The sequence below is a fragment of the Dermacentor andersoni genome, chromosome 8 (genome assembly GCF_023375885.2).
Source record: "Dermacentor andersoni chromosome 8, qqDerAnde1_hic_scaffold, whole genome shotgun sequence".
Taxonomy (NCBI): Eukaryota; Metazoa; Arthropoda; class Arachnida; order Ixodida; family Ixodidae; genus Dermacentor; species Dermacentor andersoni.
Window position 1 is genome coordinate 87,786,867 of NC_092821.1, and position 21,303 is coordinate 87,808,169.

General features: G+C 46.3%; 1 long non-coding RNA gene across 1 annotated transcript in view; it reads right to left on the reverse strand.

The window, feature by feature from the left end:
* Nucleotides 1-1,028: 1,028 nt before the first annotated feature.
* The window catches only part of LOC126529376 (uncharacterized), a 30,963-nt gene continuing 10,688 nt past the window's right edge, over nt 1,029-21,303 (reverse strand). Inside the window, exons 3-4 of the long non-coding RNA XR_011889895.1 lie at nt 8,319-8,415; nt 1,029-1,215 (exon numbers count right to left, since the gene is read on the reverse strand). This is a non-coding gene — a long non-coding RNA (uncharacterized lncRNA). The remainder of the gene's footprint in view (nt 1,216-8,318; nt 8,416-21,303) is intronic.

The window sequence follows — 21,303 nt, forward strand, 5'->3', positions numbered from 1 at the left end:
CTCACTTTGCGCGCCTCTGGCCATGTTGGAGCTGGTCGAGCTGTTCCTCCGCTTTTAGTTGCCATTGTCCGATGGCTACTAATTCTGCCCTTTGCTTTTGTACTTCACCCGTAAGGGCTTGGATCTGGCTTTGAGTCTGCTGTATTGCTCCCATAATTTGGGCCATGAAAGAATCAAATTTAGCTTCGATTTTGGCTTCTAATCTTTTCTCTAGTGCCAACAACGGATCAACGTCTTCCCCTTTGCGTTTCATTGGGGGTGGTCTAGCCGATTCGATAATCATATTTTCCTCCTCCGGTGCCGCAGGCTGCATGGGAGTCGCAGCCATAGGGACCGGGCGGGTTGGTTTCGATACCAATTTTGGTTGCGCGTTGTGGTTGGAGGGGGACCCCGTGCACGCCTGTGATTTTGATCTATGCAACTCTTGAGTGAGCTTATTAATGACCTCTTTAAGCTCCCCAACCTCTTTCCGTAATTTATCGATCTCCTCATCTTTCTTATCTTTTGCCTGGGAAACCCCACTGCCAAAGCTTACATTGTTTCGGTCCCTGCTCTGCTTCCGCTTCTTAGTCCATGGGTTCGCCGGGTCCCTGGAGCTTGATCTCCCCCTTTGTCTGGATCCGGAGCGGCCCCTGGTGCGGGACCGCGAACGGCCACGCTGCTGTTGCCCTCCGGTGGTCTCCTCCAGCCTCGGAAAGGAGTCGGTTCTGACGCGAAAGTCCTCGTTTTCGCGCCTGACCTTGTAACAACCCCTGGGATTCACTTCGGCAGTCGCTCCGGCTTGCTGCTGCTTTTGAAGTTGCTGCTGCTGTAGCATGTTGAACAGAATAATGAAGTACGTACCTGCTGACCTTTGGTGGATATTCTTCAATTTTTCTGCCTGAGTATTCAGCTGCTGCACTCTTGCATGACAAGGGCCATAAGAGATTAAATATTGAATAAGAAAAGTAATACATTCTGCGCAATTGAAATGACAAATCTAGAGTACAGCAGAATACTCTTGAAGTTATTTATATTTTACTGCCTTTTATTAGCATTAATGTTGAAACAAGGATTTTCCTCGGGGCGGACTAGATTTAATAATTAGTATGGGACAGCGTGGATGGGAGAACGGTTGTTTCGTTCGCAGCATCGCTCGTCACGTTCGTGTACGTCTTGTTGACTCGCTCTTCTCCAGGAGTTCCTTGCGTATCAGCAGACCTGTATATATTGATCCTGGCAGGGAAAAAAAAGACACGATACCACATTGCAAGTACGTCATTTAATTATCCCCAATAATAGCGGCTGTGGTTATAGCTTATGTTCTAGAATGAGCTCACTGAGCATACGGAGGTCAGCGACCAGCTGACTGATTAGCGCTTACTGATGTCGCGGCACTGACTTGCCAAAAAAGGCCCCCGAGTTTTCGGTAAACGCGCTGACTCGTAGCACAATACCCACGAAGCCGACTGCAGGACAGAACACAGGCACCGAGAATTTTGCGTGTGAGGACTTTCCTCTAGTTATGAATAGATGATGTGCGATAATTAAGATTTCGTATAGGTATCCTTAGAGCCTTTGAACAACGAAAGGCCGGTCTCGCCACATGAAAGCGCTTGAATCTCATGGGCAATAGTACGGGACTCCATGGGCGCCAAGTTACAGCCACATGGAGCCAGTTGAAAATACAGGGAGTTTCAATTAAGTTGCTTAACTGAAATCTGGGAATAACAAGGAAAAAGAACTTGGTCTCGGTGGGAGCCGAACCCACATCTTCCTCAATACGCGTGCGATGCTTTACCAATTGAACTACGGCAAGGGCTGGCTAGCCTTCGAAGATATGTGTGTTTTGGTCATCATTAATATTATGTAGGAGGAATGGAACCCTGAACAACTCTTGAATGCCTTCCACGAAAACTGCTCAGTAAGCTGGGCGTTGATTGTGTGAAAGATATGGTAGAACTTGAGCTATTCACAAACGAGCTGATCGAACCAGGCATGGTGGGCAAACGTTGCCTACCTTGCCCAACATTACACCATTGTCTATACAGCTCATTCCACATGGGTTAACGCCAGCGTTCCTAACACGTTCCAAGAGTGCTATTAACTGTGACATCCATGACTTCGTAACCTTTGAAACGTTTGTGTCCGACGAAATATAACAAGCTTTCGGGATGTTTCCAGACTGCAATGTCTGCACGCTGTCGAAAGAAAGCATATGTTGCATGTTTAGCCTTTACGAGCCATCAAATATCAGCCTATGACCGCCTCCATGGGAATCGCGAGAAAGGCATTACATGGTTAAAATATAAACAAATTAGGAGAAGTGCATCACAAGTGAACAAGTTCTAAAGAAGAGTCACGTTGCGCTGTAAGAAATTGCTTACGCGTCCCCTAGAAAAACTTATTGATCCCAAAGTGCTTGATGTGGGAAACTACGTATAACTTTGTCTAATATAATAATCAGTATTGCTTGCCTTTTTCTAGGCTAGTCGGTCATTTCCCGCCACTTCTCTCTCAGAAGCTATTTTTCCCTTTCATTGCCGTGCAATGCTACGGCTGCTGCTAGGTTGCCGTTGCGTTATAGAATGAATAATCGATGACATAGTTGGACAAACGAAACACGTTGAGACACTGAAGGCCTCAAAGCTAAAGTGGCACAACGTGCACCCCTTGCGAAGAAAATGCGTGAAAACGAGCTGATATTGACGATAAGACCTGCAGTATCTTCGGCTGGTCGTTTTGGAGGGCTCTAGACCACTCTCGCAAGCAGCGTTCTCTTTGACTGGTCAAGAGAGCGCCCTCGCCTTCGTTCGGCTGATTCTTTTGATCGCTCTCCTTGACGCCTCGAGCGCTCTCAGGGGCTCCGAGTCCTGCCATCGAAGCAGTGGTTAGGATTCAGCGTGTTTCCTGCCACGTCACCACAACATAGCATAGCGATCGCAATTACGGCGATGGTCCACCGTAACCTAGATGAGTGTGCGCTGGTTTCTCAACGAACGCTAGTCCCACCGCCGCGTGGACCCTTTTTTCGCCGCGGCTCCGGGGGCTTTGGTTAAGCGAAATTGGATGATTGCTGTAGTAACGTCGTTTAGCCTCTGCTATTTCCTCCTCGGAGAGCGAATGGCACGTTCCTCTTGCGTTTGAGTTCGAGAAACTACGTGTCTGCCCGACTCCGATTCGTCGGATGGAGGCGAACAGTTGAAGTGCCATATATGTGATAGAGCCGTCTTTCGAGTACGCTTGCACAGGTGTCAAGTGTCCGTCACTCCACTATGCACTCACAGCCAATTTGTGGTGGTATCTGCTTCAGTGCGGTACTCGTGAGCTCGGCGGAAGGTGCCACCAGTGCGACCTAGGGCGACGGCCGTTGTCATGACTGCGGTAACCAGGATGACGACCGAGCAGGCGATCGTCCAGAGGCGCCTGCTCTCATGGCGAGGGTCAGTGGGTGGCGGAGGCTGGGGCAGCTCCGAGGTGCTCAGTAACTCCATACGTTTCCTGCTCTTTCTGTCCCCGGTTATCCTGCACAAGGCCAAGGAGAACGTAACGCAGGCCCCGAGAGGTTCCTGCTGCGTCTTTTGATAGTGAGAGCTGGCCGCATGAGAAGGAAAGTTGTGCATTACGTAAGGTTGAGTTAGGGCTGTGTATACGGCCTTTGTCAAAAGTACACGGGTTACACAGCGCCTTCACCATATACGGCGTGTTTTTTTTACCTAGACATAATTTTTAAAAATCGCCTTTGGCAGACAGTATAGTTGTAGTCATTGAATTGGATCGCTCACGGAGGTGAACATTACTTGCACATAAAATCGAAGTGCATTATCTGACTTTTAACAAACATTCACTAATTGAGTTTGCAAATGATTATGATAGATATTACAATTTACGAATGGCAGCAGTCGAGTTTGTAAGACGTAGCCACTTGGAAGGAATTTTCATGATGACCCCAGTTTGTACATATTTACAACGGCACTGTGCGACGAAATACATGGTCGTTGGAGTTACTTTTGTGCTGCGATGCACGAAACGCTGGTTTCCTATCAAAGTAAGTGGAACGATAGTGAATTTTTAAAGCCAGTTTTAAGGCGCATATCTCGAAACACAATCGATTTGCTTAGTAAGCTCACCGGCTTGAATTCGTAAATTGCAATATGTGCCATCAGGTAATGACTTAAGATTACTTCACGAATTCTTGTTATCTACTCATTTATGCATTTCGATTTTTCGTACCAGTAACGTCAGTCACTTCGAGTAATCTAGCTCAAGGAGTACAATTACGGATTACGCCACACGCGATTTCTAAAAATATTGTACGGTCTGTAAAAGACAATTATGCAGGCACGCTTGAGACTGCTTATGTGTGGGAATGCGAAAGCATTACGCTGTTTGTAGGCCACGGCACCTCACGATCGCGGTCGTTCTATACACTCGTGACGTGGCGCCGCATCCTCCCCATTGGCTGCACTGTCACGTGCCCAATGACGCACGTACTAGAACGACCTTGAGTCAGCCAAAAGCGTGGAGCTGCCGTAATGTCGGGCAAGCGTGCTCTTCTCGCACCCAGGAAGCCCACTTTCTATTCCCACACAGACCGAAATGCACAAAACTTCATTTTCAAAGCCACTTCGTGCTTATTTTACAGGAACCTCCCTGAGAAATTTGACAGCAATCCGTGCAATTGTTGATGTGTTTGGACGTTTTACGCCGTCGGACATTTTTCATACCATCGTTCGGCAACGTCGACGCCGACACATTTTCGCGTAATGGGGCACATAATGCTTTCGCAGTGAAAATTGCGGTAACCCGCCGTGGTTGTTTAGTATGGTGCTGTGCTGCGAAGTACGAGATCACGGGATCTAAATCCCGGCCATGGCGGCCGCACTCCGATGGCGGCGAAATGCGAAAAAGCCCGTGTACTTAGATTTAAGTGCACGTTAAAGAAGCCCAGGTGGTCCAAATTTTCGGAGTCCCCCACTGCGATGTGCTCCAAAATTAGATCATGGTCTTGGCACATGAGAGCCCATAATTTAATTGACTCAGTTGTAGAAGATACCAAGTTAAAGAAGCGATTATGAGAGCACTAAGATGTAGGTGGCGGCTTAACCGGCCCGAACGTTTTAGTGCCAGCAACGTAACTCGGCGGGTCAGGGGCCCTGTAACGTAAAACTATTCCAATGTGTTTTTATTCCAATCTCCTGACGTTAAGTTTGCGTAACCACCGACGCAAGCATCGGGAGGTCACCTGCAGGGTTGTCTGAACAGACAAATCAAACGGTCTCCTCGATCGTAGGTTACTTTTCTTTGCTTGAAAAACGAACAACATTGCTTACACTGAGCAGCTTGTCTAATCTAATTGGCTGACAAGAGGCGAGAAGCATGCTCAAGAGGGTGGTGCCGGCGTCTGCGATTGGTCCGCTTTCCCTTACTTAGTTTGTGGTGGCCGGTCGAAAATCGCGGCGGCAATCATCGGAAGCTTAAGAATGACGCTAAAACCGATCCTCAGCAAAGAAGAGTTTCCAGAGCGGGGTCGTAAACGTGTCGAAAGTGCTCGAAAACGTTACACGGCCACGCAAAAGGTTTTATCATACTCAAATAAACCAATTCTCTCTTGTAGTGCGAGCAGCCAGTGCCTGAGCGATCGGCAGTAGCCATCGTTTATTCCTTTCCGACATTCTGAATAGTCTGTGGCTATTCAGAAAAAAAAAATCAATTTTGTTCGGCATATTAATGCACCTTTCATGCGTACACGTCCCTTTGATGGGGAGAGATTTCGCGGTATTGTGACTTCGCGTGACCGGCAGGCGAAGTGGGTGCAGCCCGAAAACGTTTGACCAATAGCCGAGGTCTTATGGCAGAAAGGCATCGAATCAGAAATAATTATTTTTCTTTTGTTCGGTCCAATCATGCATAATCAGCATGTGCAAGTCATATCATATGGGAAGCTATCGCAGTTTTCGTGACGTCGCGTGACCGACAGGCAAAGCAGGGGTGGTCCAAAAAGTTTTTGACCAATTGCGGAGGGCTGATTGCAGAATTGGAATAGAAACTTTAGAATAGATTTCCGTTATAGCTCTCTAGGTCGTATAACATAACGTCGCGGTGTGTAATTAAATCACATACATAGCACACGCTAAATAATTTACTGAGTGTTGCCTCTACATGTTCAGTCTGCGAACATGTTGAAATGAATGTGGGAGATGCGTTTTTTAGGAGGAAGATTCGCGTGATAGGCCGTATCCCACCGCAGCAGACAGATGCGTTTCTACTTACTCCAGCACCTCCGGCAGTACCTTCTGTTTTTAAATGAAACTTTCGAGGAAGTTCCCTGGCGATAAGGAAAGTATTGAATGACCCCGGTACTGCGTTCCTAGGAGTTGCAAACAGAATGATTTGTCAATAGCGCTTTTTGCTGCCTACAACTGCAAGTTGCCGTTTACCCGTTCATCCTCCTGAGTGAAGCTGTAATACAGATTTCAACGATGTGCGTTTGACGGAGCGGGAAGAACGAATTTGGTACGCGAGCTTCAGGAAATGCACGTGAGTAAAGCTGAGGCCACACGAGTGGACTTATCATTGACTTAGTCTGCAATATGGCGCAGGTCACTTGCAACGAATAGCACTGCTCGCACCACGTCTGCGAGGTCGTTGCGTGCGAAGTTATTTGGTGGCAGCAAGACACGTCATTAAATGAATTTGGGATCCATATCGCCTTGTGAATCCAGCTTAAAGGAAAACGCACTGGACACTGCATCGGTGTGCTACCTAACGCACGTTCAAATAGGGCTCCAATGGTCTGATGCAAGAGCAAATTGTTTGATTACGGTTTCCTACCAACGGAAAAAGGAGTCGTAAGTCTCGCGTTTGTTGTGCTACCTTAGTTGACTTTGAACGCGTCTTTCTACGGCGCTTTCTTTTATTTTCATCAACGCACGCTACCGCTGCGACGATCGAGAGAATATGTGAACAGAAGCAGTGCGAGAACAATAAGCAAAATGTGTGGACATTGTGCTAGCGCAGGCTTGTTGGCTGTCATAACCGCGGTTTCACGTCGTCTTAACGGCACATGGCTAGGGAAATGATCAACGCAACGCTGTTGGCATGGTGAGCTGGGAATGACGAAATTCCGTTGTTTCCTTGTTTCTTTTTTCTCATTTCTCCTGCCGCATCACTGTTTTTTTTGTGTGCAGCTCCGCGCAAAAGCGCAGCGCTTTCCCGCTGAGCTCGTTCAGTCATACGGCGGTGTGAACGTGTACTTGCGGCATATATGTTGTGCAGTCACACTTGCATATATATTGAATTTGCGGGAATTTCCAAGAATTTGACTTGAGTAGTTTACGTAAGAAACGCATTTGCTTTGTCTCATATTGGCAAGACGTATTACTATATCTAGGCCGTCAGGCCCTACGTCTTAACCATATAAAGACGCCTGACTGAAAAAGATGCGTGATTACGCGCACCCTCACGGTTGTTTAGGAACGAGGAAGAGATCAATGTTTGGCTCGACTAAATTTCATCATCTAAGCAGGTCTTGTCAGTTCTGATTGTTGTTCATACAAGCCACTCATACCACGTGATTTGTGGCCGTGCACTATTCGTTATTCAACCATTATTTCAGTAATTATTTTCTCAGTGCCCGTCTTTTTTTTTTCTCTGATCATTGAGTTTCATCCAAGGAACACGAGTAAGGTAACTAGTGCTAGTGCCTGGCTAAGCCGCCCTGATTGCATTTCATTCAGCGTAGAAATGATCGGCAGTACAATGATTTGCATAAGCTCCGTCTTTCTTGGTTCCCACAACCATGGGGATTGTTACATTAACATATTGAAGTGAACTGTTTATCACAACTTGCTTGCACCGCGCTTTGTTTTATGTAGTCTCTAAGGTCATTAAGAATAATAATAGTTATACAATGAAGAAGTGTACCAATCTTGGTGTAAAAAAACAAGGCTCTTAATAGTTTGCGTAAAAGAAGTGCGCATGTGTTGCCTGGCGATCGTGATCAGGATAAGCGGACATAAATACTCGAATTTTTCGTCGATTTATGCTCTTGTTATCAAATGAAGTAACTGCGAATGTAAAACACTTATTCGCTACAAGCATACAACAGACAACATAATCTAACTACAGAAGCATTACAGACAGCCAGAAGGTACGGTGCTTTTTGAACGAAGCCACGGATAAGAATATTAATAGAAAAGCCATGTAATGCGTTTTCCTGCGATGACTCAATCACTGGAGCGGAAAATTTCAGTCTGGTTTTCTTAGTGGGAAGCTCTATGAACGAATTAGGCATTCAACCATACTAAAAGGTTGTGTGAGTGGGCTTGTTCGCTCACCGTGTCAGCGGTCTCTTCTGGCTGGGACTCGGGAATCCAGTATGGAGCTGAGGTGGCACTATGGGGATTCCTGGCGAAGCCCCAAAGAAGCGGCGCTCTGCAAAGAAATAAGGACGAAGTTTCGCGCTGACTTTTGGAAGTTTCGGAGAATCGTCATGTGGTCCTTTCATACATTTGTCGATGTCTTTTTTTTAACCATCAAGGCTCTGTCACATTAGCACGACTAGCTGGTGCTTATCGAACAGGAATTTGAACCTCGCAGCATTTATGCGTCACAGGCTGTTTGTTATGCCTATAGATCATTGTGGCGTTAATCGCAGGCACGCGGGTTTACCACGTCCACTGCACTAATAAAGCTTTCCTCAGCAATATTAATTCAACCCTACCTTCCATGACGCGACTGCATTCCAGGTCTGTAAATTTTCTGATCTCATTTCTTCACCAAGCTGTTAACCTCCGTAATCTGCATATCTCTTCCCATGGCAACCAGTCTGTAAATCTCAAAGAGCATTGGTTAATTGTTTTACGAAGTAGACGGCTTGACTACAAGCACTTATCACTGTTAAGCACACTCGGGTCGCGAACTGCCATCGGCTGCTCTATAAATCCATATCTCCCTTTTTCTGTTCCTTATGGTCTTGCGTATTTTTGATTTTGGTCTCAGGCAGCGTGAAGGGAGCAGCACTTGATCGAACTGCAAGACTTGATGGGGTACTGTAGGGTTATACTAGCCCCACAGGCCAGGTACAGGCACAGCCATGATACGAGGTTTACTGAAAGGCAGAAAATAAACTCAGGTGACAGAAGAGGAACTAGCAATTTTAGCCAGTAATTGGACACTGTCTATAAGTGAACATTGTCTGTACGTCCTTGTCTACTAATACGGGAAAGCGGTAGAATTCTACAGCGGGCACAAAACATTCACGCTACTGTCCCATCGCAGACGTGAGCGGAGGCGGAAGGCTTGCTCTGACCAGTACTTATCTAAACCAGTGGCTGCTGCAACCTTTCCTGAATAAACATTCGAAACATGGCTGCGCGTCGTCGTCTGGATGCAAAACCTGTGGGTCAACTGAGTGCACAGCGCCAAAGACACATGACGCTCTGTATCGGCACCGGTCGCTCGACTTCCTAACCCGCGGGAAAACCGTGTGACGCAAGATTTCGGTGTTTTTCACGGATTGTAAAGTTTTAACGCGACAGCGTTAAGGAGCTTGTGTCGCAGAAAAGCCGGTGTCGTCGGCGTTGGCGGCGTTGGCCGTGAGCGATAAATCCCAGCAGGCACTTCATTAATAAAAAACAACTTGCAAGATGGGCTGGGTGGGAATCGAACCAGGGTCTCCGGAGTGTGAGACGGAGACGTTACCACTGAGCCACGAGTTTTTTTTTTCTTTTTTTTCCTTTAATGCCTGACTTTGACAAAGAAAGAACAGCAATAGCAATACACAAAGCAAGACATAAAAGATACAATGAACACGTAGTATTGACATAAACAGCCTGGTAGGGGGCTGGCAACGCCACATTAAAATTTATTTAGAGCCATCAATGGCTCCACTCTTGACAGCTACTCGGGGGTATCGCCACCGGCCTTCAAAATCTCAACAAACCGATGCACAGTTTCACGGAAATAAATTCGCGTAGGTCGTGCATAGGGATCACAGTAGTATCCTGCCATTCGAGAGCGCCAAATACTGTGGAGGCCAATTAACATTATTAAATCGAACGGAAAACCATCCTCGTTAGTAATGGGTAGATACCGTATTCCATGAGGGTCGACGGGGAATTGTTTCTTTAACGTTCTTTGTAGTACGTCCCAAAAAAATACCCCTCCCCAACAATGAAGAAAAACGTGATCTATCGTTTCTGGTTGTTTGCAGATAAGGCAGTGAGATCCCCATGGAAGAAATAAGCCCTTTTCCTGTAAAAACATTTTTACTGGCAACGTTCCAGTGTGTAACTTAAAAAAAAAAATGTTTTAACCCCTGGCGCAACTTGCATTTTTTTTACTCTCTTTAACACGTCCCTACCAGGGCCTCCACTGTACAAGGCTCTGTACATTGGCTCCGGCAGAACAACTTCACACAAATCCTTGTACAATTTTTTCTTTTTGACAGTAGATAAATACTCATTTGAAAACCTCGTTGCAAGGAATCGTACACTTGCGACAACTTCTCTAAAATATCCAAAAATGCCTCCCGTGAGTGTTTCGGTTGAAACAACAAAGTCTGGCAACGCGCGCCCGAGCCTTACTTGGCATGCGGTGCGCAAGAAAGGATCGCTGACGTCGCGAAGGAAAAGAAACCTGTTCACAATCTGCCGCAAAAGAAGGTGTCCCAGGCCCAATCCACCATTCTTGACTCCTCTGAACAAATTTGTTCGGCTGCACCTTTCCCATTGCGCATCCCACACGAAAATGGCGAAAATTCGATGCAGCTTCTGTACATTGAGCCTTGCACAATGTAACACCTGCATTACATACCACAGCCTACTAATAAAGAAAAGATTGCACACGGTGGCTCTAGCAAAAATCGATAAGTTCGTTCCTTTCCACCTTTCCGCCTTTCCACGTGTGTCATGCGTCTGCGCTGTCCAATATGTCGCGCTATCACGGTAGCATTCTAGAGGTACTCCCAAATACTTCGTTGGGGTCGTAACCCAGGACACGTTTGCAAAGCGGTCGGGCGTAGATTGCCATTCTCCGTGCCAGAGCCCTAGTGATTTTGCTAAGTTCACTCTGCTGCCTGTGACTTGGCAAAAGTTCTCTACACATTTAATAGCCTCAGTTACACCTTCCCTACTGGTTGAAAAAACCGCCACATCATCCGCATATGCCAACAGCTTGACTTCCGCTGCTTGCAACCGAAAGCCGGGAATTGTCTGTTTTTTCACGATGTTTAAGCACATCGCCTCTATGTATATGCAAAACAAAAGAGGGCTGAGGGGACAACCCTGGCGTACCGACCGCTGCACGCTAATTGGGGCCCCCAGACTCTGGTTAACGATCAATCTCGTCGTGCAGTTCCGATACGCCAGGGCGACACCCTCGCGAATAACAGAACCAACGTTAACATGGTCTAGTATGCAAAGCAAAATTGATCATAATGTGGAACACTATGATCATAATGTGGAACGTTGTTTCTGGTAACGTAAGGCTACATGAGCCCATAGTTTATAACAAGTCGCTAAATCACGTGAGAATTGGCAAGAAGTGACGCTGAAGAGGGCACGTTTATCATTTCCTTTCCGTCAGCCATGATTGTGTCCAACAAGCCAGAGATTGTATAAACAGCAATTGCAACGAAATTTTGTGCCCTGCAAAAAAGCCTGACTGCAGATAGTGCATGCACCGAACAACCAGTATGCAAGATTTTACGGTTGAAATAGTGGATGCGCCACGAACGCCTCGTAAAAGTAAGCAATTTCCATACCGAAACTGAAAGAAAATGGAACGCCGCTACTACCTGTTGCGAAATGGCGGACGACTCCGAATGTGCAGCTCCTCGGCAGGACCTCTGAGATTAGGGGTCACGCACGGCTGGGCGACGCGTGGTGAGGAGTCGTGCAAGAAACGTATTGGAACGTTAAACTTATCCGTTGGCAACCAGGTTCAGGCGTCGTCTGCTTGGATACTTTTTAAAGCTTACTAATAAAAAAAATACACTTCTCAGCGTCGCAGCATCGCTAGGATTTCTTCTATAGATGTATATGCTAATCCCTTGAAACCTATTTAAACAAAGATAAATTTTATTGAAGGAGTCATTTAATGCAGCGATGGCATATTGTGGGCGAACGCGAAAGTGGACACTCGCGAACTGCAGCCAAAATAGCGACAAAGGAGATGCCGAAGTTATTGTGAAGCCTAAAGACGTGAACGCGCGGGATCAGACAGCTATCAATTTAAAAAGAAACTGCACGTCAACGAAATGAGTCGCTTTTGAACATGTCACGCCCGCTATATAGCGAATGTGGCCACGTTATTTCTTGATAAGAGATTCATTATTCACATATCACTTGTTTCCTGGGAGTAAAGGATCATAGCGCTCGCTGAGGTGAACAGCAGCACAAAACACAAGGACAGATCGCAGATATGCGATAGCTTTACGTACCTCATAAAAAATCTGATAGGCAAGCTCCGATGAACGTTCTTCTTCTTCTTTGGGCACCACCAAAAGCGAAGAAGAAGAAACTTTATTAATGAATGGTCCGGCAGTTTTTGTTGTGGTGGTATCAGGTGGCGGCTCGAAGTCCTCGGACTCTGGCGGCATCTTCGGCTTGCCGGACGGCCCAGAGCTGGTCTGCCAACTCTGAACTTTTGAGAGCCGCCTCCCAGCGGCGGCGACGCCGACGGAGAAGGTCACCGGTGGCTCCCGCAAAAAAAAAAAAAGCGAACTCGAGGCTTCCCTCGAGCGAACTCGAGGCTTCTCGTACTGTGGCAATGGCCGCGATTACGGACGCGTCGCGAACGGAGGTGGTTTCATTACCGTGGTTGCCGGCACATTCCCAGAGCATGTGTCGCAGCGTTGCTCTCTGTCCGCAAGCTTTATAGGCACCTGTTGGATAATAACCCGGGTAGCAGTGATGTAGGACGGCGGGGCTAGGGTAGGTGTGTGTCTGGAGCAAGTGTAAGGTTACGGCCTCGTTCCTGTTTAATTTATCGTGTGGGGGCGGGAATGTGCGTATTTCGAGTCTGTAGTGTTGGGTGAGGTTTCTGAACGTGGTCAGGCGATCGCCCCACGCCAATTCTGATTCTTGTTGCTGTATTCTGTTGTAGTGTCCCGATCCGGCAAATCCGATGCCCGGCTGTCGGGGGCGGAGGCGGCGGCCACATAATCTGCGGCGGCTCGGCGTCCGAGACCTCGAGCCGTGGCGTGGGCTGTCTCGTTGCCCGCCAGCGAGACATCGGTGTGTTCCGGGGTCTACAGGAGCAAGACCGTAGAATTCTGGGGTTGCGAGGGCGATGACGAGTCGCCGTCGTCACAAGATTGGAGTATGCGGGCCGCTTCCCGCGAGACACGACCGCGCGCGAAGCCTCGGATTGCCGCCTGCGAGTCGCTGATCACATACGCAGCGTTCAGCACCACGGCCAGTGCTAGGGCTATCGCGGCTTCTTCGGCTGCCTCCGTGTGTCCCGTGGTCACCATGGCTCTCGCGAGGCACTTGCCCGTGCGGTCCTCAACAGCGACCACGTGTGCGCTACTCCTTCCTGCATATCGTGCAGCGTCTACATGCACCACCTCGTTGCTGTTACCAAACTTCTTCTGAAGGTCTCTTGCTCGTTTGTTGCGTCTCCCGGCGTGGTGCGTCGGGTGCACGTTTTTGGGAAGCGGTGGGGTGATCAGGCGGTCGCGGACCGAGGCCGGAACCACCATCTTTTCTCCGTGCTGAGTGTGATACGTGATGCCGAGTGACTAGAGGATGCATCGACTTGTCTTTGAATTACATAATCGTTCACATTGCGCAACGTCGTGCGCCTCGATTAGATCAAGTGAGTTGTGAAGTCCGAGCTCTAAACCTTGTCGGTGTTCGCGTTGAGTGGAACGCCTACCACCCTCTTGAAAGCCTTTGGTATCATGCATGCGAAGTGAAATTTTTATTGATAATAGCATTCTTTGCTGCCCATTTCAGCCGTTTTGAATTTGTATGTCTGTCTGCCTGTCCTATCTGTCTCTCTCGCTCTCTCTTACGCCACCCCAGTGGCCAGCGTTGTCTACGTTCTTGGGCCTTTGGATATAAGCTCCTGGTCATGATACTGTCGTGGTCAATCCGTTGCCGCCATTCCAGCCTCGTGATGTTACTCTCGCTATGCCGTCGTCATAACGCCCTCTATCATGACCCATTCGCCGTCGTGGTCTTTGAACCGTCTTTGGTCTTTGAACATTACAGCTTTCTCATCTGACAATCGTCATGCAGTCACAGTTCCGCCGTCGTCTCACAGCCATCATCCATTCATGCCATCGTGGTCGTTCAATCTTAGTCATTCCAGTTTCGATGTGTGACTCTCTTCACGTTGTCGTCGTCACATCTTCGACTTCTACCTAGTCGCCCTCAGTGTATAATAGATTGTGCCACTAGTTAAGTGTTAGGTGTCATGATATCGTCGTGATCATTGCATCGTCGTCATTCCAGCTTTGTCATCCAACACTCGTCATGCCGTTGTCATCACGCCATCGTCACACATTCAATTCCAGCGCAGTGGTGCAAATTGTCTAATAGTTTGGACTGCTAGGTATGTGTTCGGGTTCGTCATGTCGACGTGGTTATTGCATTGTCGTCATTCCAGCTTCATCATCCCACACTGTTCCTGCCGTTGTCATCACACCATCGTCGTCGCACAGCCGCCGTCATGTCGTCCTCGTCACGCTGTCGTTTTATCATTGTCGCCACTTCAGTAAAAAGTGTTATTGTCTTCAGTAAGGTCATGTTATTGTCGTCATGCCATCGTCGCTATACCCCCTTCATCGTCCCATCAACGTCAATATTCGTCATCGTATTGTATGCCATCGTCGCTATACCCCCTTCATCGTCCCATCAACGTCAATATTCGTCATTGTATTGTATGCCATCGTCGCTATACCCCCTTCATCGTCCCATCAACGTCAATATTCGTCATTGTATTGTTATCATACTGTCGCCGTTAAATCATGACTTGGCGTACCTGTCCTACTGTCATCATCAGTTGTTATCATGTCTTTATTGTCAGACCTTCGTCGTGTTGCCATCGTGGTCATGCCATCATCGTCGCTCCAGCTGCGTCATCCCACTCTCACCATGCCGTCGTCGTCACCGCGTTTCGTGATGCAGTCATCGTCACCCCATTGTCATCACACCCTCCTCCTCATCCCATTGGCCTCATTCCATTGTCTTGCCATTGTCATTTCATTATCGTCTAGCCGTCGTCATCATACCAACTTCTTCGTTCCATCGATCTCGTTGCTTGTTCGTCATTCTGTCACATCAAGCTGTCGTAATTCAATCGTGATTCGCCGTCGTTCTCATCAAATCGTCGTCATTGCGCCATTGTTGCATAGACGCTAGCTATAATATATCCGGTGTCATTCCATGACCGTCATGCGGTCTCAGTCGCGCGACCATCGTCGTTCTCGCTTCATCATGATGATCATCATCATCATCTGGGCTACGCCCAGTGCAGGGCAAAGGCCTCTCCCATACTTCTTAAACTGCCCCAGTCATGGGCTAATTGTGGCCATGTCGTCCCTGCAAACTTCTTAATCTCATCCGCCAACCTAACTTTCGGCCACCCCCTGCTACGTTTGCCTTCCCTTGGAATCCAGTCCGTAACCCTTAATAACCACCGGTTATCTTCCCTCCTCAATACGTGCCCTGCCCATGCCCATTTCTCTTTCTTGATTTCAGCAAATATGTCACTACCTCGCGTTTTTTCCTTCCCCCTATCTGCTCTCTTCTTATCCCTCCCGCCCTTAATGTTACACCCATCATTCTTCTTTCCATAGGTCGTTGCGTCGTCCTCAATTTAAGTAGAATTCTTTTCTTAAGCCTCCAGGTTTCTGCCCCGTAGATGAGTACTGGTAAGGCACAGCTGTTCTACACGTTTCCCTTGAGGGATAATGGCAACTTGCTGTTCATGATCTGAGAATGCCTGCCAAACGCGCCCCCCCTTCCCCCATCCTTATTCTTCTGATTATTTCAGTCTCATGATCCGGATACGCGGTCACAACCTGCCTTAAGTAGATGTGTTCCCTTACCACCTCCAGTGCCTCGCTACCTATCGTAAACTGCTGTTCTCTTCCAAGACTGTTAAACATTACTTTAGTTTTCTGCAGATTAATAGTTGGACCCACCCTTCAGCTTTGCCTGTCCAGGCCAGTGAGCATGCATTGCAATTGGTCCCCTGAGTTACTAAGCAAGGCAATATCATCAGCGAATTGCAAGTTACTAAGTTATTCTCCATTAACTCTTATTCACCATTCTTCCCAATCCAGGTCTCTGAATACCTCCTGTAAACACGCTGTGAATAGCATTGGAGAGATCGTATCTTTCTTCCTGACACCCTTCTTTATTGGGATTTTGTTGCTTTCTTTATGGAGGACTACGGTTGCTGCGGACCCGCTATAGATATCTTTCAGTATTTTTACATACGGCTCGTCTACATCCTGATTCCGTAATGCCTCCATGACTGCTGAGGTTTCGACTGAATCAAACGCTTTCTCGTAATCAATGAAAGCTATATATAGGGCTTGGTTATATTCCGCACATTTCTCTATCACCTGAGTGATACTGTGATTATGGTCTATTGTTGAGTCACCTTTACGAAATCCTGCCTGGTCCTTTGGTTGACAGAAGTCTAAGGAGTTCTTGGTTCTATTTGCGATTACCTTAGTATATACTTTGTAGGCAACGGACAGTGAGCTGAACGGTCTATAATTTTTGAAGTCCTTGGCGTCCCCTTTCTTATGGATTATGTTAGCGTTCTTCGAAGATTCCATTACGGTCAAGGTCATGAGACATTGCTTACACAGGGTGGCCAGTTTTTCGAGAACAATCTGCCGACCATCCTTCAACAAATCTGCTGTTACCTATCCTCCCCAGCCGCCTTCCCCCCTTTGCATAGCTCCCAAGGCTTTCTTTACTTGTTCCGGCGTTAGTTGTGGAATGTCAAATTACTCTAGCCTATTCCCTCTTCGATTGTCATCGTCGATGCCACTAGTACTTTATAAATTTCTATAGAACTCTTCAGCCACTTGAACTATCTGATCCATATTAGCAATGATATTGCCGGCTTTGTCTCTTAACGCATACATCTGATTTCTTGCCTATTCTTAGTTTCTTCTTCACTGCTTTTAGGCTTCCTCCATTAACGACAGCGTGCTCAATTCTATCCATATTATACTTCCTTATGTAAGCTATCTCAAGCTTGTTGGTTAACTCGGAACGTTCTGCCATTTATATTCTAGCTGTAGGGTTAGAGGCTTTCATATACTAGCGTTTCTTAATCAGATCTTTCGTCTCCTGCGATAGCGTACCGGTATCCTGTCTAGCGAAGTTACCACCGACTTCTATTGCACACTCCTTAATGATGTCAATGAGATTGTCGTTCGTTGCTTCAACACTAAGGTCCTCTCCCTGAATTAAAGCCGAATACCTGTTCTGTAGCTTGTTCCGGAATTCGTCTATTTTCTCTCGTACCGCTAGCTCATTGATCGGCTTCTTATGTACCAGTTTCGTCCGTTCCCTCCTCAAGTTTAGGCTAATTCGAGATCGCACCATCCCATGGTCCTATATGCTATAGATATATATGGTCGTACCATCCTATATATATATATATATATATATATAGGCATCTATGTATGTTTCTACTATCTGTCCATTCTACCTAGGTCCCTGATAGTCACTAGTTACTGGACTCTCGTCTTGCCGTCGTCATCGCGCCTTATACCCTGATCCAGTCACCCAAGACGCCTAATAGCTTGGTCGAGTAGGTATGATTATATATATATATATATATATATATATATATATATATATATATATATATATATAACAAAAACACAAACAAAACAAAAAAATGCTTGTATTACTATTTTTCTCGCCTTTTATCGGTTAACTTATGTTGCTCACCATATAAGCAATACTTCGTTTAGACGACGCTAAACCCGAACATGTCTCTACCATTCGGTTGTCGAGAAATATTTCATTATTTCGAACATCCGAGAATACCGAATAGTTCCTTTTTGATTACAAATTGAATAGTTAGTGCGTAGTGCTCGGTTTGTATCTAAATCTTCTGATATTCGCCCACTGCCTCATAGGCACTGATGCATTCCTGATATACGAAAACAGCACAGCGTGATGCGGCCGCCGCTTTCCACTGCGTTATTTGGGAATACCATGTCCTCAAGCCGCACCCAGTTCCGTAGCATTAGGGCTCGCAAGAAAGCAAACTTCCCTCGGGGTCAATACCAAATGTCGACGACTTTACATCCACGTATCACCGTACCTCCACATAACAGCGATTGCTGCGGCTGTTCAGCTGCTAGATCACCTCGAGTCAACAACTTCTGAAACATGGTATTGTTACTCGAATGAGGGACTAACCGTCGAAGGCTATTTACAAAGTATGCATCTAAAAACAACTGCAGCACCAAATACATATATACTTAAGGCGAAAGATTGCATTAGATTTGATTTCTTTCTCCAGTGGCGATGCCTGCTCCTCGCTTTCCCTTTCCTGTTGATTGTACATATGTGTTCGGAACACATAATAATAATAAAGGCGCGTACCCATTCCGGGGGATTCACAAAGACTTATATGGTATTGGGAAGTTGTGAATATTAAATTTGGTGAAACTGTCAGGAGGAAATGAATAAACATAACGCATGAAGAGTTTAAGAGAATCTCCTTGAAATAACAATGAACTCCTCGGCAGCTGACCAAACATCCCTGTGGTAGTTTCCAGGAGAGGAGGCGCCTAGAAGAAGAACATCCAGAATGGAAAAGAGTAAACCAAGTGGTCTGAACGTTGAATTTAAACTGTCTTTCGTTAAAGATGAAAAACGGTGGCAGAATAAAAAAGAAACAATGATGTATTGTCCTCACCTCTTTGCAAGTTGGGCACAGTGGGGAGGGCGCGAGACCAGCCCTGTGACGATAAAAGTTTAATAATGGTGTTCGACAACGTAATCGGGTAAAGATTACTTCAGTTTTTCTGGTATGAAAGAAATTTTTGTGCCAAGAGAAAAGGAGATGTCGACATGCACAAAAGTTAGCCATAGCTCTGTTCAAAAAGACGAACGATTGCACATCTCCTGAATCTAGCAGTAGTTAGGCTAGCTAATCTAGGAAATGATAGTACAGGGCCATTTAGGGCGGCTCTCGCGAGACTGTCAGCCATTTCGTTCATAAATAGTCCCTTATGTCCAAGCACCCAAAATAATCCAATTAAACTTATGTGGGTAGGCACTATAATATTGAAACGTAGGTAAAACGTTAGTTATACTATTTGTTCTGAGCGATGAACGTAACCACGAAGAATCCGTTATTATGACTGCCGTCTATAATGATGAATTTAGTTTGCGTAAAGCCATCACCACAGCTACAAATTCAGCCAGAAATACGGATAAGTAGTTCCGAATCCTGATTGAGAATGATCACCATAGAGCTGGTGGGAAAATGCCAATTCCAAATTTTTCGCGGAAATGTGTGGCGTCTGTCGCAATGACAGTATTTTTAGGTAAACTCACTGAATGATGTTGTAGTAGCCCATTTATGTATTATGTGCGAGAAGTCTGGCGTTGTGTGGGCAGATGTCGTCGTAGATGATTTGTACAATTTATCGCATGTAACAAATAGCTGGCAGCTCCCAGATGCGAACATTTAAGGGATTAACCAATGTTTGTACGAAGACCACTTGTGTTGTATGTAACCGAGACAAGTACACCACAAAAAAAAAATAATGCAGGCTGGGAAACGAATGCAATTTTCATCTTTCTAATAGGACATGCGTACATATCTAAGAATGGTTGCACCGTCAGTAAAGGAAATGTACACAATATGGGGGGCAACCTTACTTCTCGATGTGGTACTTTATCGGCAACAAATTGCGGTAATCCGCAGCGCAATCTGTGGGCTTCCCGCTCAAGCAGAACAGCAAAGTAGTGCTAGGCACGCATTCCCATGAATCGCACTTTCAAATAAAGAACAAAAAATAATAATAACAGCCATTTCACTTTGTGAATGTGGGCTACCTGCGACGCCGTAAAAAAGACACAGCACACCACTTACTGTAAAAGTTCACTTGTTTTGGGGATTTTTCTTAACGCGTTTGTAGAATAGTCTGCGAACACGCACAACCGCTACTTATAGCGGCTCAACCTGTCGAGGTGTCCAAATTGAAACGCGCCAAGTGTCTGAACACGGTAGTTTGCCGGCAAGAAATTCACAGGAGCGTTCTATGCCGCGTGTCGATGCATGTACCTGCGGCGTGATGGGACCACCAAGAAAGATCTTCCGTTAGATCCACAGAGTATTCAATACTTACCTACAGAAAACGATGATGGACTGTCGTTTGACCATATTGCGCTAGTTGGCCTTCACTGTTTATAGCGCTCCCGCATGGCAGGGTTTTATGGCGATACGGATGCTCGGCCCGAACGACTGTATTTTCGAAAATGCATGACCAGATATTTAGAAATTCAGAAAGCACAAGAATGTGTACCTGCGTGGCTGTCGAGAGTGGAACCCTTGACTGCGCTAAATGAATTTTAAAATAGGCCAGTAAGGCTGACACTTGGTGTAGAGAACTTGCTATTTGATTTGATTTTATTTTCCCAACATTTCGTTATTGTTTGATGTTGCATTACAAAACAGGGAATAAAGAAAAAAAGCGTCCGTGGCGTAATATTTTCAATGTCGGCCTTTTGTACTAGAGGTTCTGTGCTGGAATCCTGCCGATGGATGGCTTTATTAATCTATATTTAATTACTTTTTGAGCAGCACTTTTTTGAAAACGACAAATTTACAAAGTTTAAGAGATTCAAAGCCTCAAGGACGAAGTTTATGAAAATCCATGTACTTCCGATAATGGCCATCGTGGCTGAATCGCCCCGATTGCAGCTCCCTTAGACACTAGCGCCACACTTCCCTCTAGTAATTATGTTATGAAATTATGCATTGGGTGGTTTTAGTTTTCCTCTTACTACGCCAGGTGTCAGCACATGCCTTCCTGGTCTGCTTTGCCTCCTCATAGCGGGTGCGGGAGCTTTGAGGCACGGACATTGAAAAATGTATGGGACGGTAGACATATACAGTTCCGCAGTAATATACCTTTAAACAAGTTGGAAATTGTGTGAACCACTCATGTCGAAAAGAAGAAAACACCGAGCCACTCTTATCGTAAGGTTCAATTACATTAAGAAGAAAACAGATCAAAAGATTGCTATGGAGGTGCCAGACACAACACGGTGGCGCTCTCACAGGACCACGGCAGGTCAGCCGGAGTCAATTTCG